Source organism: Ruditapes philippinarum, unplaced genomic scaffold, assembly GCF_026571515.1.
Source record: "Ruditapes philippinarum isolate M1 unplaced genomic scaffold, ASM2657151v2 ctg24733_1_1_1_1, whole genome shotgun sequence".
Lineage (NCBI taxonomy): Eukaryota > Metazoa > Mollusca > Bivalvia > Venerida > Veneridae > Ruditapes > Ruditapes philippinarum.
The window spans coordinates 1-9,086 of NW_026863011.1; the positions used below are offsets into that span (position 1 = coordinate 1).

At 32.3% G+C, this 9,086-nt stretch overlaps 1 pseudogene; it reads left to right on the top strand.

Moving 5' to 3' along the window:
- Positions 1–579: 579 nt before the first annotated feature.
- LOC132720869 (uncharacterized) lies at positions 580–8,783 on the top strand (annotated as a pseudogene).
- Positions 8,784–9,086: the final 303 nt, after the last annotated feature.

The window sequence follows — 9,086 nt, forward strand, 5'->3', positions numbered from 1 at the left end:
GGGTTTTTTGAAGCCGTTTTGTATTAGTCTCGTGAGAAGATAAAGTAATATCTAACATTATAGGATGATGAACAGAAACATTTCCGTTGGAATGAATCTTAGAGGTCTGTCATACTGGTCACCGGAACTGAAGTTTGTTGACGTTACAAAACAGGATATGTTGCCTGCTTTTTAAATTTGTCTTTTGACGTCTTATCTGTGATACGCAGGCTTCATAACCTCTGATCCCCTTTCAAAATTCCATTTTATTTAGTTCCGCCCATTGTTTTCTCGTTTAGGGCACACGCTTTTTATTACCTGGGGACCATACGCCGCTTTTCATGGAATGGCACGGAAGTGTCACATTGAAGGTTCCATGATAACCACCGTATGAACACATCTGCGGATGTTTATAAATTCAAAATTTTACTATTTCATGTTTAAATGTTGAATTCTGCTTAAGCCGGTGCTAGGGGGCGTGGACGGTAACTTGCACTTTCCAGTACCGTCCATGAACAGGCTCAATCAAACCGAGCCTGCAACATTTTCAATTTTGCCGTGTTGGGCTTTCTTTAGGGATTCTGTATTTATCTATTTCAGGAATGGGTAACACAACATCACACCACGCATCAATGGGACACGCACGAGCATGACACAATCACGTGGCGTGACGACGGATATCCGGCCAGTCTACCAAGTATTTTCATTTCATTACGTCAATTATACAATTATATTATGTATTAGTCATGTCATTTGAAGGGGCGTCCGTGGCCGAGTGGTTAAGGTCGTTGAATTCAAACCACTTGCCCCTCACCTCTGTGGGTTCGAATCCCGACAGGGACTTTGGATTATTTCATGTGAGGAAGCTATCCAGCTAGCTTACGGAACGTCTGTGGTTCTACTCGGGTACCCGTTCGTGCCTGAAATAATGCACAGAAGGGCACCTGAGGTCTTCCTCCACCAGTAAAGCTGGATATGACCTACACTGTGTCGATGTGACGTAAAACCCAAAACAAACAAACAAAATGTGATTTGAGAGTTCGCCTTTTTAAGTAACCAGTTCGGGTGATTACTTAACATTTGTTGATGGTAACATTGGGTAACCGCCTATAGCTTTTGCTATTTTTTCGTTTTATCTTTCAATATTTAAATAATAAACATAACAAATTTCCAAGTAATATTTGGCAATTCCAATGGCATATAAAACTTTTCATTGTTGCAATTTTGCTTCTTTCATTATGCTTGCAGAAAAAAAAGTACAAGAGCAACATTTGAACACAACCGTTAGCTAATAATATTCCTAATATGATTAATTTGAAGCTTTATTCTTTTTTAGAGAAAATTTGTCTTACAGATAAACATTTTGCCTATATAATTTATATGCATTTTCCATTAAGACTTTTTGTCATTGCTATGTGTATGTTTTTTTTTTGAAAAAATAACAGAAACTTTCTGTTACAATCAAACAATATCGTTTTTACCTAACAGATGATATGTTAGTTGGAAAATTAGTTCTTCGAGCAAGCGCAGGAATACACGGTCCGCAGGGGAACTTTACACTGCTGTATGACGGAGATGGAGAGATAGCATTTAGTCTCGTCAGACCGGTTATCCATTATAACGGGAAAGGTTCATACATGCTTGTATATTTTTATGTTTTTAAAAAAGTCATAAGTTAGTCAAACAAATGGAAATTAAATCGATTGAAGTGAGTGTTTGCTACAAACACGTGTTTGTAGAACAATCATTATACCTCCATATCGTAACATAGCTCGGAACTTAAACCACTCAAGTACTAGAACACCCTTTAACCCTAAAAAGTGCATGTAAAATATGGCCATACAATTTAGACAAAGTACCGAATGCCCTGTAATATTTACTCACGACAACAGATCAAATATGAGGAATTCCGTTTGATTTCTGTGAAAATAATTTCATTACCATGTACGTACCACTGATGCATTTGACAATGTACGTTACTTTGCATTGAAGTATCAGTATTTCGTAACAAAAGACATTTATTTACATCTTAAAATATTTGCAATAGTTATAAAGATCATGACAATAAGTTAAGTTTCTTGTTATTTACTTATAGGAAGGATGGTTGTTGAGTTACATCAAAGCAGTGGCGGTTTCTTTATAAGAATAATGAGAACAAGTAGCGCAAATCCTATACATAACATCCGGCTGATATTGCCTGGATTTGAAGATCGCCATGAGTTGTTCCCCTTTTACCCGCCATTTTTGAACAGCATTAAGCGTTACTCAGAGCTTAGATTTATGGACATGTTACATACAAACGGACACACAGAATGTTTTTGTTGTTGTTGTTGTTGTGGTTGTGGTGGTGAAAAACAAATTACTTCTATCGTTAGCTTTTTTTTAAAATATTCAAAAAGTAATTTCATAGGATATATTCGTCTATTATAACGGATTAGATATAAACAACACTATATATGTCACATATGGTTTAGGACAATTGGTATTTAACTTTGTTTCTAATGTATAATCACACTGATAGTTGAGAGCCAGGTTCAAATTTAACTATCCAATTCTATACTTAGTCTATAATATTCAAACGAGGTCTAAATGCTTTTTTCCGAATAAGTTAATTAACTAACATTTCGTCGCTTAAAAAACGTTTTGTTCTAAGTGCCAATTTGTTGTTTTTGAGAAAAAAGCATGTAAAGGTTTAGTATTGCATAACTTTTTTATTTATTGTCGGATTTTGAAAATTTGAAAACTACTAAACGTGGAGTCGGGAGAACAACTAAATAACGTTAAAGATATGTGGATTTTAATATTTCCTTGCTTAAAAACCTAAAAAAACATTTGGAGATAGAACAGTTCTTGTAACTTTTTTTCAAAAATTGTTAAAATCAGAGTGTTCAATGTGACTTACAACATTATGTCTTTTACGTTGAATTGATTTATATAATATAAAACAGTATGTTTTATCTTTAAAACGCTGCCAAAAATGCTCTCGGCTAATTATCCCTTGATTAGTTGACTTTGACACTACACTATTTCTTAGACCATATGTATCTAACTACATGAACTATGACATTCGAAATCTTATTAAAATCCTTAAATCCATTACATTATTAAATGACATTTAAACAAATAGTTAAAATAAATAAAGATAAAATACCCACATCAAATTTTGTAGACATTTTATCTACATTTTGTATTTTTATAACTTTGGCCACATTCAAAGTGATTCAATGTCTGGACGAAAGAAAGTTACAGCCGCAAACGGGAAAAGAAAACTTTCAAATTTTCTAGAATGCTGGGAAAATCTTTCAAGATTTTTTTTATGAAAATTCAAAAGATAGTCAAATTCAAATTCCTTCCAAAAGTATGAAATAGTAGTAATTATTTTGTTATGCGCTTTACAGGTTCTGTGTGTTGGTAATAAGTTCTTATAATTGAAGGTAGGTAAAAAATGTTTCTATAACTTAAATAGGCAATTAGAAAAGAACTTAAAGGTGGAGCAGGCATGACTTATATTTGAAAAATGTCATATTTAAAGATTGTTTGTGTACAAAAAACATTACAAACATAATGCTATATAAATATTCATTAAGAAATTCAAAGTCAAATTACAAGACAAACAAAATATACGTATAAGAATATTTTTCTTCCTTCTGTCTTTGGTATAAAATGTGTTTACTTCAAAGCAATCTATTAGTTATATTACATTAAGGCATTCGAAAACATATATTATATGTAAACGTATTATATCTATAAATTTTCTTAAAGGCCTTTTTTGCCCCAGAAATGCTTTTATCTTAATCTCTCAAAAGCCTGATATTTGGAGTTCTGTTATAGTTTCCAAAATATTCAACATTGGTCAGTAACCTAAACCATCTTATGCTTTTGTTTCAAATTGGCAATGAGTACGGTCAATTTTTTTAAACTCATATGTGTCTATTATAAAGATAAATAATTGGTTTCTGGGACAGAATGTACCTTACGTTAAAGAAACTTTAAAACATATAACAAGTTTTCTTTTTTACGAATTTGTTTGATGAAATTGTATGATCACAGTTGTTTCTATCCGAAAATACACATCCGAAATTACTTTCAAATCATGATCAGTTTTGCTTGCTATTTAATCACATGCAGTAAATTTACAGGACTTAATACTAAAATGTCAATGATTGGAGGGAATAAATGAATACATAATATCATTCAATACTTATATTTAGTATTTATATATTAAATAAACAACAAACCATCTAACTCAAAATGTTTCGTACAACATGGCGGGTGTCCTGCTATCACGTGATTTGATGCTATGTTTTGATACGATAATTTTGGATTTAGAACAGTATGTTGCATATATCCCATAGATGATGTGACATTTATCGGTGATATGATTAGTCCAGTAAGTTAGGACAGTCTATTTATCAAGACATAGTTAATTTGTGGAGATAGAACAGGATGGTTTCGTTGTAATTTATTTATGAAGCTCTAAAGCACTAATATAACATATCAAGGAGATAGAACAGTCCATTACGGACACAATTGTGTATTTAACTTGTTTTTGGAAAGAATGGAGATAGAACAATACAGTTTTCAAGCGACGATTTATTAAACTTTTGAAAATATATTTGTAGTTCAGATGTATCTAAACTTTGAATTTGCAATGCAAAAAAATAAAAGAATATCCTATTTTATGAAGTCACGCAATTCTATTCCGCAACGCTCATGCTATGTGTTATTGCAATATATTATGACAATTTATAGGTTATATAAATAGAAATATGTGTTAAAGGCAAGATAGCATCAGTTAAATGGTACATTTGTTATGTTTACCTATTAAAAACCCTATTCCTTTTATAGTTATTAGCACAAGTCGGGGTGTGAAAGTGGTACTTCACAGGTTTGTGTTTTTCAGCCGGAACCAACGACGTGGAAGACAAGGAGAATGCCAGAGTTTCACACACAAACCGGTTCCGCAGGTTGTGCTATAGAGTACTTATTACATCTTACAAATATCATTGGATCTGATCCATGGTTCAATCAACCGCATGCCGCCGATGACGACTATATCAAACAATTTGCAAACATGTCAAAAACAACCCTAAGACCAGATGTCAAGGTAAAAATTAAATATCATTCACTCTTATGCTACCTATTTTATAATATCGATGCATGACTATCAAACGACGTGCGTCAAGTACGAATTTGTTACTGCTGATGCTGTTGTTGATGTTTTTGTTGTTGTTTAAACTATTTTAAACACATAGCACTTCATTTGAGTCCTCAATTAAGTTAAACAGAAAGTAATTATTCTTTTTGATGTTCGTCAAACGCAAATTATTCTATCATCATTATATGAATCTTCTATCTTAGCAATATTCACTATCAATTTAAAAGTTGCATCAATTGCATATATGTTGAGTTATACTTTGACCTTGTAACTGATAGTTTTGAAGATTAAACTTGCCTTTATTTCTTTCTCTGTTGTTTTTAACTTAAAACTTTTCGAGCATTTTATTATAAAAACGCCTATAAAACTTCATATAAGCACTCATCATATTCATCACTGCACTTACTTTTACTCCAAGTTTGCTGTTATTAACATTCTTAGGAAACAAAATTGAAACGGTTTCGTTTTATTTCAATCAAGACACTTTATCCAGAAGATAATTTTCGGAACAAATACATGAATATTTTATGAAATTCACATTTATTTTCATTTAGATAGCATATTAGCGATTGATATAACATTTCTATCGAATATATAAAAATAAGAAAAACCGTTCAATAGACACGGAAAATAACGTTTAAGTACATAAATTAGTCATTCGTTATGCACATGCAACACGGATAGTACAAGGTGTTTAATACAAAATGGATCACTGTATTTCTTCAGTCGAAAATAGTTCTATTTTCTCAACATTTATACCTATATAGGTATATAATTATAAATTATATTTTCTGCCTTGTAAAAGACATGACCTCAAATTGTATAATATTTTTTCAGGTTTATTTCGAATATTCTAATGAAGTATGGAACGGCATATTCCGGCAAGCTTAGTATAGCCAAGAACAAGGAATGAGCCTCGGTCTGGATACAACCAGTTGGAAAGCTGGATTAAAATACTACAACAAACGTTCAACCGAGATTGCAATTCTATGGAAATCTGTAAGTTACAGTGCATACAAAATCTAGCTGAAAAACAAACAAGTAATAAGCAAGAAAGATAAAGTAGACGAGTAGAACAAAGGTATGATGTGCTTTATATATTTCGGTCAGAACAAAAAAATGGTGTCAGAAATAAAGTGGACCTACAAACAGAATGACATCATACAAAGTGTAAGGAGAAAATAACAAGAAACATCAGAAACATAGTTCGGACATAGCAAACAAGTGACGCCAAACACATAGTATTGGACATAATAACGAATGACGTCATTTATATAATTGAACTACAGACAGAACAAATTAATCAATAAATTGTTTTCACGCCATTATTTTGAATCTATATAATTCTACTGCAGGTTCATCTTTGTTAAGTTAGTAAAGTGAAATTGATAACATAATAGATGAATAAGTAATAATGCCAATACATTTTCAATTTTTTGTCTTGACAGGAAACAGTGATTAAAAAGTAACGATAACAAAAATAAATTTTATATGGAAAATTTAGGTATATGGGAGCGATTCTGAGAAGATGATACCAGTTTGGGCATGGCAGACTGGGTACCATGACTATACGAGACAAGCTATGGTGGATTTAGGGGCCAGAACTACTAATTTTAAAGGTCTTGCTGTAACTGGTTATTTTTACTGTGATTATGTCACTAGTCAGTCTAAACACGTGAGTTTTTTGTTCCATTTATATCACGATGTTTTAACGATACTGAACGCTTGGACATCATTCATGTATTAATATATATTGCGGTGGCAATTTGAAATAATTCGTCATTTCTGGATATCAAATATTTTATATGAATTTAAAGCTGCTCGAATGGACAAGAACAGATTTGTCATTTGGCTGTATGTTAATGCATTTTTATATTGTAGGGGAAAAACAAACACTTTGATAATTTATATATTTTGGCATATCAAATGACATTTTAACTTATCAGTTACTGTATATACCAGGATATTACGCAGTTATCTATGGCGGACATCCGGGATCTTTGCAAAAAAGATCTACCAAAAAGTATTGATGATTTCAACTACTACATGAACATGTCAAAGGTAAGTCAAGAGTACTTAGCTTGCAATTCTTCTATGTCAATCCTTTACCAAGTCAATATGTTCTTTTATAAAAAAAAACCAGCATGTAATGATTTCTTTTATTTTCTTCGTGGTGATTGTGTAGTCTATAATGTATAGGAAATGCGTATTTTGAAATTATAATTATCAACTTCACAAAGTTTAAAACTCCAACGTTTCGAGGGGATAAACCCCTCTTTATCAAGGAGTTTCTGTTTCTGATACAAAACATAGTGTAAGACAAGAAGGTAAAAATGTGATTTATGACAATAACCAGATTCTCCTTGATAAAGAGGGGTTTATCCCCTCAAAACGTTAGAGGTTTAATCTTTGTGAAGTTGATTATTATTATTTACATGTTTCCAGAATGATTGTATTTTGGAAGGGTTTATATCATTGGTGCCATACTTTTTTCTTTGCTGTATTTTATTTGTCGATTGTAGCATTCTGGTCCTTGTTGTCATATTTTGGCACCTTGAACACTCCCATGAAATACAAAATGCAAGTGACAGTTTACATCTTTAACTATCTTGAAATGTTCAAATTACTCATTTGTTCATTAAATAACCATGAAACATCAAGTTGTAGATCTAAAACATCAATCGCAACTGCTCATCTTTTTTCTGTCATTCTTCAGATAAGGTCTTACATTAGTTTGGTCAGAATACAAAAAAAAACCGGTTAAACTGCTAAAGGCTATAAGTATTTGCTCTTAAGATTTGCTCATAAGATGCTCAACTTTTTTATCGTGTGATAGTCAATTTATTTCATTGTAATTCAGATAGGATAAAGTAAAACGCATTTCCTCTGTGGCTATAATTATTTTTCTTTCTTTTTTTCGAAAAAAGACAATTTAAATGACTTAGCTGTTACAGATCTCAGATTTGACACATCGTATGTCAAGTAGCATTCTAGAATCGGTACTGATTGTTGAGCATTTTTTTATTAAATACACGTTTTTTCCGTTCGCATGTATACATCAAAGGTCACGGGCTAGAATCAACCTTTAATTTTTGTTACCGATGTGACTAACGGTAATCGGCGAGGTGTTCCGAATGATGAATTAAATCTCGACATATTGTTCCGAATGAATCATCTTCAAGAATAAAAATTACAACTTTACCCCCATTGATAATAGAACAGCATGAGAGAAACGTGATATTCTTGGCTCCTGTCCTTGTTGACATAAGGTCTAGAGGATTTCGACAGTTCGTTAAATCAAATTTGTGCAAACCATGATTACATTTTCGTTAAATGAAGCTAGCATATGATATGCATATGATATATATTGGAAATTGTGGCGTTCATTGTATCTACTTTTCTACTCAATTTGTTATAATAATTCAAAAAAAGATAAGAAGGAGTTTCTTGTATTAATTTCTATAGGCAAACAATTTAAAGTTATTGATGTACGAAGGAGGGCCTCACTTAGAGAGTTCACGAAATAATAACGCCACTGACTATGCTATAGCTTTCAACAGACACGATCTGGCAGGGGACGCCACTCTAGATGTTCTTGAAGCTTGGTATGGTGTTGTGGTGTCAGACCAGTATAACAAACATTCGGGTATTTACATGTATTGTTTCTCTCATTTTGTACTCTATTCCAGATTTGTTTGCGATCATAATTAACATAATACTTTTGTATTACACATTCTTTTTTCATTGACCCTCCACCGTTGTCGTATAACGGAGGAAGAACTCTCGGATGTTACATACTTTTAATATACAAAATACAAACACACAAGTGAACGAGTGGAATACCAAAGTCGAACTCTCCCCTTTGACATTTGAGAATAGTATATATAATATCAACCTGTCCTAAGGACATTTTATAATGTATATAAATACACACGTTTTAGAGTTACAT